The following is a 9606-nucleotide window of genomic DNA, read 5'->3' as shown; positions in this document are numbered from 1 at the left end:
GGTGTTCAGCCACTCCAGTTCAGAAGACTCCCTATGTGGCACTACAATGGGGAAGATGACGCCTCACGCTACGGACGGAAAGGTCCGGACACCCCTACCGCTCTAGCCACAATATTGGCCGATCTGTATAAAGGGGAGAAAGAAGAGTTCACTCGCCTTAAGCGCCAAGAGGGATTCTCCATGTACAATCCCCCTAGCTGGGTGAGCTTTAATCCTACATCATTACTCGATCCCTTCCCCGAGTCATGTTTAATTGACATTTACTCGTTCATTTCTAATAGGAATGGCGGAAGGCTATCGCGGGGATCTATAGCCCCGCTCCACAGCCTTAGGACCATAATTGAGACCTCGATCCCGGATTTGAAGAGGATCCGGATATATTTGTAGAGCTTGAGGAGGGAGTATTGTACCAGGCGAGCTATGATGGCACAGAAGTGGCCATCATGGCCGACTATCCCGGCCTCCTTCCTGCCTCACATGTAAGTAATCAGGAGACATCTCCTCCGAAAGAGCTTCCTCATTCTGCCTCACCACCGCACTATCTCGTGCTCCAAAGGGGAGGCGCTCGGCGTGCCATGCTGCACCGGAGGCGACTCACAAGAGAGCGGCGCCCGCGCCAGGCAAGCCTTCAAAGAGGAAGGCAAATGAAAACACGGCCAAGCCTTCATCAAAGAGGTATGGCTTTTTAAATACGCCCCTTGGCAGTCACACCAAACTGTGACATTGTCCGTTTTGCCTTATCAGGAAGAGCGTGCGTCGGACTATGTCCAGGGGTCCTGTCAGTCACGCCTCCACCAGTCAGGTTCCACACCCTGCCTTAAGGACAGAGGCTGACACGGGAGTGACACCGGATTGCCCTTCTGCAGAGGATTCAGATGATGTATCCGTCACAAACTTGAAAGTGGAGAGCGCTTTGAATCACCGGCGCCGGAGGGCCGCTCTCCGCGACCCCGGTTTTACAAAAGAGGCATTCAATGCCTTCAGCTCGGCTGATGCATATATCCGAGCTGCTCGGGATGGGCTTACCAAAGCCACAAACCAGCACTTGACAGATATGCGGGTAAGTCCGCATTGTACAGATCTGGTGATCATATACCAGTAGCCCCCGAGACTTGAAGCAGTTGATACAACTGATTTAAGGATCATTGTATAACCAGGCACTCACGGAGAAGAACAACCTGTTGTCTCAAGAGCTGGAAAAGTGCCAGACCCAGCTAGCTGCGGCAACTGCCGAACTAGAGAAATCCAAGGAGGCACCCCCTGGTAATGTTCCCCTCCATCAAGAAAAATATGATCATATACCAGCAATATTAATATTGTTGTATTTCCCATGGCAGGATCATCAGATCAACTGAAAGAGGAACTGAAAGTCGCGCATGCAGGTGTACAAGAGGCCAAAAGGCAACTGGCCGCAGGCGAACGTGTGCTGACACGGGTCAGGGATGAAAAGAACAAGCTGCAGGATTCTAATACCCTGCTGGGCGAAGAACTAAAAGATGTGCGAGCCCAGCTAGCTGACGCCGTCAATGAGAATAGGAGGCTATGAGGCGGCATATTCAGTATGCATTTGAACTTACCTTCATGTAATTCAGCGAAGAAATGATCTAACAGATTTATGTCTGCAGGTATGATGGCTGGCCGTCCCGAAGAGGAAATGTCCGGCTCTCAAGGCGACCTGCTGCAAGAGCTGCCCCAACTACACGAGCAAGCTCGACAAGCAATGCGAAGCGTTGCGAAAGCTTTGTGGCCATCCGCCTCTCCTCCAGGAAGTATGGAGGAGCTTGTGAAGCTATTCCAAGTAGCTCAGCAGCGCTTCCGATTATGGAAGATATCGGCCTGCCGAGAAGGTGCGCGAGAGGCCTGGGCCATGGTAAAAACACGGTACACCAAGATTGATCCAAATCATATGGCCCGGGTAGGACCTCGTGGGTCAAATGGAAAAGAAATTCCAGTTAGTCTTGTATATGACCAAGTAAAGTTAGCCGCCAAATTTTCCCAACAGGATTGTAAGCTAGACAGCCTGTTAGACGACATAGAGGAAGAAGATTTTGAGTCCAAGTGACTATGTACTTCAATTGACAAATTTTTCCCTAGCCGAATTGTAAAACAATTGTCATGGAAGACCTTTTCGCTGCGACCTCTGGAACCGAAGGTGCGGAGTGTTCCCGAATACCAGAGCGGCAATACAGACCGGGGTATGCGTGGAAACTAGCCGTAGGGGTCATAGTTGCTTGAACAGACAAGTTGTATCCAGCTAGCTATGTTATATTACATGTTGATTGTAAGAAAAATCTTTCAGGGAGAATAGTTCTGTTAAGGGTTCCTTTCCCTGGGTGAACATGCGAGAGTATGCATGTCCGAACTGTGATCGAAAAGTCGCAGTATACGTAACATCCGGGGCTTCATAGTGTAATGAGTGGAAAACATCTCTAGTCCGCCGACTGAATATTCCCTTAAGAACGCTAGCTTTCGGCTTCACCCAGTCTGAGGTACACGTCCAAATGACCCGGCTGTAACAATCGCAGAGGAGCTCCCTTTATGCCCTAGCCGAACAAATGGGAACGTAGGGCATAAGCACAGGAGCCAGGCAACCCAGCTTGGCAAAAAATTAAGTCATAACGATGCATATAATGGCAAAGAAAAGGTACATATGAGGAAACGACACATATATGTGGAGCTTGATGCTCGGAAAATAATAATAATAATAATAATAATAATAAGCTTCTGTAAAAGAAGCCCCCAGGCATTATGGGCGTATACATTTAAGGATGTCTACGTCATAGTTGCACGGTTTAGCCGCACAAGAGCGTAAAGCTAAAAAAGATAAAGAGAGGAAAAAACGGAGACAGAGGTAGAAGAAAACGAACAAAGAGTCCGGATCTAGGCGTAGAATCTTCTGAGTCTGGCGGCGTTCCACGGGTTCGGCTCTAGGAGATTGTCCGATGCATCACGGAGGCGGTACGCTCCTCCAGTGAGAACTTCATCTATGATGAAGGGACCCTCCCACTTGGGCTTGAGTTTGTCCTTTTTCTTTTCTGGCAAGCGTAGAACGAGTTCACCAACATTATAAGTCTTGGCCCGCACCTCTCTACTTTGATATCTGCGAGCCTATTGTTGATAGAATGCAGAACGGGCTTTTGCAATGTCGCGCTCCTCCTCCCAGGCATCTAGACTGTCCTGCTGATCCAAGTCGGCTTCTCTCTCTTCATACATGCGCACTCGAGGTGAGTCAGGAATGATGTCGCAGGGCAAAACGGCCTCTGCGCTGTACACCATAAAGAATGGTGTGTACGCGGTAGTGCAATTAGGTGTGGTCCACAGCCCCTAGAGTACGGAGTCGAGCTCCTCAACCCAGTGCTTGTCTGATTCTTTCAAAGACCGCACTAGTCTAGGTTTAATGCCGCTCATAATAAGACCATTAGCTCGTTCGACTTGACCGTTTGTTTGTGGATGATAGACCGAGGCGTAATCGAGCTTAATGCCAAATTTAGCACACCAGGTTTTCACTTCCTCGGCTGTGAAGGTGGAGCCTTTATCGGTGATGATGCTGTGTGGGACACCATAACGGTGCACAACACCGTATATAAAGTCTATCACCGGTCCGGCTTCGGCCGTTTTCATTGGTTTGGCCTCTATCCATTTGGTGAATTTATCTACCATGATTGGCAGATATTTTTTCTTATGGCTTCCTCCTTTAAGGGGTCCGACCATATCAAGCCCCCAGACCGCAAAAGGCCAAGTAATGGGGATTGTTTGTAGAGAAGTAGGCGGCATATGGCTTTGATTGGCGAAGAGCTGGCATGCGACACAACGTTGGACCAGGTCTTGTGCATCTGCTTGGGCCGTCGGCCGAAAAAAGCCTGTACGGAAGGCCTTACTTACAAGGGCCCGAGCCGCGGCGTGGTAACCGCTGAGACCAGCATGGATTTCGGCTAGGAGCTGCCGTCCCTCTTCTTAGTGAAGGAAATATGCCCTAGAGGCAATAATAAAGTATTATTTATTTCCTTATATCATGATAAATGTTTATTATTCATGCTAGAATTATATTAACCGGAAACATAATACATGTGTGAATACATCGACAAACAGTGTGTCACTAGTATGCCTCTACTTGACTAGCTCGTTAATCAAAGATGGTTATGTTTCCTAGCCATAGACATGAGTTGTCATTTGATTAACGGGATCACCTCATTAGGAGAATGACGTGATTGACTTGACCCATTCCGTTAGCTTAGCACTCGATCGTTTAGTATGTTGCTATTGCTTTCTTCATGACTTATACATGTTCCTATGACTATGAGATTATGCAATTCCCGTTTACCGGAGGAACACTTTGTGTGCTACCAAACGTCACAACGTAACTGGGTGATTATAAAGGTGCTCTACAGGTGTCTCCAAAGGTACTTGTTGGGTTGGCGTATTTTGAGATTAGGATTTGTCACTCCGATTGTCGGAGAGGTATCTCTGGGCCCACTCGGTAATGCACATCACTATAAGCCTTGCAAGCATTGTGACTAATGAGTTAGTTGCGGGATGATGTATTACGGAACGAGTAAAGAGACTTGCCAGTAACGAGATTGAACTAGGTATCGAGATACCGACGATCGAATCTCGGGCAAGTAACATACCGATGACAAAGGGAACAACGTATGTTCTTATGCGGTCTGACCGATAAAGATCTTCATAGAATATGTAGGAACCAATATGAGCATCCAGGTTCCGCTATTGGTTATTGACCGGAGAGGTGTCTCGGTCATGTCTACATAGTTCTCGAACCCGTAGGGTCCGCACGCTTAACGTTACGATGATAGTGATATTATGAGTTTATATGTTTTGATGTACCGAAGGTTGTTCGGAGTCCCGGATGTGATCACGGACATGACGAGGAGTCTCGAAATGGTCGAGACATAAAGATTGATATATTGGACGACTATATTCGGACACCGGAAGTGTTCCGGAGAAGTTTCGGATAAAACCGGAGTGCCGGAGGGGTTACCGGAACCCCCCGGGGAAGTATTGGGCCTTAGTGGGCCTGAGGGGAGAGAGAGGGCAGCAGCCCAGGAGGTGGCGCGCCCCCTCCCATGAGGAGTCCGAATTGGACTAGGGGAGGGGGGCGCGGCCCCTCTTTCCCTCTCCCTCTCCCTCTCTTTCCTTCCCCTTCTCTCTTCCTAGTTGGACTAGGAAAGCGGAGTCCTACTCCTACTAGGAGGAGGACTCCCCCCCTCCTTGGCGCGCCCCAAGGGCCGGCCGGCCTCCCCCCTTGCTCCTTTATATACGGGGGCAGGGGGGCCCCTCTGAACACCCAATTGATCTACGATCTTTTAGCCGTGTGCGGTGCCCCCCTCCACCATATTACACCTCGATAATATCGTTGCGGAGCTTAGGCGAAGCCCTGCGTCGGTAGAACATCATCATCGTCACCACGCCGTCGTGCTGACAAAACTCTCCCTAAACACTCGGCTGGATCGGAGTTCGAGGGACGTCATCGAGCTGAACGTGTGCTGAACTCGGAGGTGCCGTGCGTTCGGTACATGATCGGTCGGATCGTGAAGACGTACGACTACATCAACCGCGTTGTGATAACGCTTCCGCTTTCGGTCTACGAGGGTACGTGGACAACACTCTCCCCTCTCGTTGCTATGCATCACCATGATCTTGCGTGTGCGTAGGAAATTTTTTGTAATTACTACGTTACCCAACAGTGGCATCTGAGCCTGGTTTTATGCGTTGATGCTATGCACGAGTAGAACACAAGTGAGTTGTCGGTGATATAAGTCATACTGCTTACCAGCATGTCATACTTTGGTTCGGCGGTATTGTGAGATGAAGCGGCCCGGACCGACATTACGCGTACGCTTACGCGAGACTGGTTTCACCGTTGCGAGCACTCATTGCTTAAAGGTGACTGGCGGGTGTCTGTCTCTCTCAGTTTAGTTGAACCGAGTGTGGCTACGCCCGGTCCTTGCAAAGGTTAAAACAGCACCAACTTGACAAACTATCGTTGTGGTTTTGATGCGTAGGTAAGAACGGTTCTTGCTAAGCCCATAGCAGCCACGTAAAACTTGCAACAACAAAGTAGAGGACGTCAAACTTGTTTTTGCAGGGCATGTTGTGATGTGATATGGTCAAGACATGATGCTATATTTTATTGTATGAGATGATCATGTTTTGTAACCGAGTTATCGGCAACTGGTAGGAGCCATATGGTTGTCGCTTTATTGTATGCAATGCAATCGCCATGTAATTGTTTCACTTTATCACTAAGCGGTAGCGATAGTCGTAAAAGCAATAAGTTCGCGAGACGACAACGATACTACGATGGAGATCAAGGTGTCGCGCCGGTGATGATGGTGATCATGACGGTGCTTACGAGATGGAGATCACAAGCACAAGATGATGATGGCCATATCATATCACTTATATTAATTGCATGTGATGTTAATCTTTTATGCATCTTATCTTGCTTTGCTTGACGATAGCATTATAAGATGGTCTCTCACTAAAATTTCAAGATAAAAGTGTTCTCCCTGAGTATGCACCGTTGCGAAAGTTCTTCGTGCTGAGACACCACGTGATGATCGGGTGTGATAGGCTCTACGTTCAAATACAACGGATGCAAAACAGTTGCACACGCGGAATACTCAGGTTAAACTTGACGAGCCTAGCATATGTAGATATGGCCTCGGAACACGGAGACCGAAAGGTCGAGCGTGAATCATCTAGTAGATATGATCAACATAGTGATGTTCACCATTGAAACTACTCCATCTCACGTGATGATCGGACATGGTTTAGTTGATTTGGATAACGTAATCACTTAGATGATTAGAGGGGTATCTATCTAAGTGGGAGTTCTTAAGTAATATGATTAATTGAACTTGAATTTATCATGAACTTAGTACCTGATAGTATCTTGCTTGTCTATGTTAATTGTAGATAAATGGCCCGTGCTGTTTTTCGTTTGAATTTTAATGCGTTCCTTGAGAAAGCAAAGTTGAAAGATGATGGTAGCAATTACACGGACTGGGTCCGTAACTTGAGGATTATCCTCATTGCTGCATAGAAGAATTACGTCCTGGAAGCACCGCTAGGTGCCAGGCCTCCTGCAAGAGCAACACCAGAAGTTATGAACGTCTGGCAGAGCAAAGCTGATGACTACTCGATAGTTCAGTGTGCCATGCTTTACGGCTTAGAACCGGGTCTTCAACGACGTTTTGAACGTCATGGAGCATATGAGATGTTCCAGGAGTTGAAGTTAATATTTCGAGCAAATGCCCGGATTGAGAGATATGAAGTCTCCAATAAGTTCTACAGCTGCAAGATGGAAGAGAATAGTTCTGTCAGTGAGCATATACTCAAAATGTCTGGGTATAATAATCACTTGATTCAACTGGGAGTTAATCTTCCGGATGATAGCGTCATTGACAGAATTCTTCAATCACTGCCACCAAGCTACAAGAGCTTCGTGATGAACTATAACATGCAAGGTGTCGGAGTAATTGGACACGGGTATCCCGAAGACGGCAAGACAATATTTCAAGACATCGGGGCTAGCAAAGCCCCTCAGTCCGACTACCCGGCCGCTCCTGCCGGCTCCCCGTCCGACTGCTCCACCCGGCCGGCTGCCCGGCCGGCTGCCAGCTGACCGACTGCGCCGACTAGCCGGCTGCCGACTGCAGTCCGACCCGGCATCGACAAGACCCCGACGAGACGGCCATACCGCGGACAACACAACCGTACCGCGACACCGTCATGTATAGTGTCACTTGTCCCCTGGCACTATTCATGAAGTGACCTAGGGGACAAGCATGACATGCACCATGCCTTGCTCCCATACCTCCACATAGCTTAGATACAAAGCTACCCTCTCCTATAAAAGGAGACACACATCCATCCATCCATGGATGGACTCACACGCACACAACAAGCAAGCTAGCTAGCAAGAGAGCTAGCTAGCCATCCATCCATCCATCCCCACGGGCAAGCATGCCCAAGCACACACATGCGGCCATGCTCATGGCCGGCCACCAAAGCATGCTTTGTGCATGCATATATCGAGCCAGATGCCCATGGCACTGCCCCCAGATACAGCTCTAGGAGCACTTTGTACTGCCCGATGTACACCCCAGATATATATACTCAGACATGCAGGAGTAGGGGTATTATCTCTCCGGAGAGCCCCGAACCTGGGTAAACTAGCGCGTGCTACTCGCATACCCGCTCCCGGGCCTATCAGCAGCAGTCTTACCCTCACACAAAGCCCTCGTGGCATCTGTCGACTGACACCCCCTCCCGTGAGAACACCACGACACAAGGGATGGATAAGACAATTCCTGAGCTCTTCGCAATGCTAAAGGCAGCGGAGGTAGAAATCAAAAAGGAGCATCAAGTGTTGATGGTCAGTAAAACCACTAGTTTCAAGAAAAAGGGCAAAGGGAAGAAGAAGGGGAACTTCAAGAAGAACAGCAAGCAAGTTGTTATTCAGGAGAAGAAATCCAAGTTTGGACCTAAGCCTGAAACTGAGTGCTTCTACTGCAAGCAGACTGGTCACTGGAAGCGGAACTGCCCCAAGTATTTGGCGGATAAGAAGGATGGCAAGGTTAACAAAGGTATATGTGATATACATATTATTGATGTGTACCTTACTAATGCTCGCAGTAGCACCTGGGTATTTGATACTAGTTCTATTGCTAATATTTGCAACTCGAAACAGGGGCTACGGATTAAGCAAAGATTGGCTAAGGACGAGGTGACGATGCGCGTGGGAAATGGTTCCAAAGTCGATGCGATCGCCGTCGGCACGCTGCCTCTACATCTACCTTCGGGATTAGTATTAGACCTAAATAATTGTTATTTGGTGCCAGCGTTGAGCATGAACATTATATCTGGATCTTGTTTGATGCGAGACGTTTATTCATTTAAATCAGAGAATAATGGTTGTTCTATTTATATGAATAATATCTTTTATGGTCATGCACCCTTGAAGAGTGGTCTATTTTTAATGAATCTCGATAGTAGTGACACACATATTCATAATGTCGAAGCCAAAAGATGCAGAGTTGATAATGACAGTGCAACTTATTTGTGGCACTGCCGTTTAGGTCATATCGGTGTAAAGCGCATGAAGAAACTCCATACTGATGGACTATTGGAATCACTTGATTATGAATCACTTGGTACTTGCGAACCGTGCCTCATGGGCAAGATGACTAAAACACCGTTCTCCAGAACTATGGAGAGAGCAACAGATTTATTGGAAATCATACATACAGATGTATGTGGTCCGATGAATATTGAGGCTCGTGGCGGATATCGTTATTTTCTCACCTTCACAGATGATTTGAGGAGATATGGGTATATCTACTTAACGAAACATAAGTCTGAAACACTTGAAAAGTTCAAAGAATTTCAGAGTGAAGTTGAAAATCATCATAACAAGAAAATAAAGTTTCTACGATCAGATCGTGGAGGAGAATATTTGAGTTACGAGTTTGGCCTACATTTGAAACAATGCGGAATAGTTTCGCAACTCACGCCACCCGGAACACCATAGCGTAATGGTGTGTCCAAACGTCGTAATCGTACTTTATTAGATATGGTGCGATC

The sequence above is a fragment of the Triticum aestivum genome, chromosome 5D (assembly GCF_018294505.1).
Source record: "Triticum aestivum cultivar Chinese Spring chromosome 5D, IWGSC CS RefSeq v2.1, whole genome shotgun sequence".
Classification (NCBI taxonomy): domain Eukaryota; kingdom Viridiplantae; phylum Streptophyta; class Magnoliopsida; order Poales; family Poaceae; genus Triticum; species Triticum aestivum.
The sequence above is the reverse complement of the archived record's forward strand: the minus strand, read 5'-3'. Positions refer to the sequence as shown.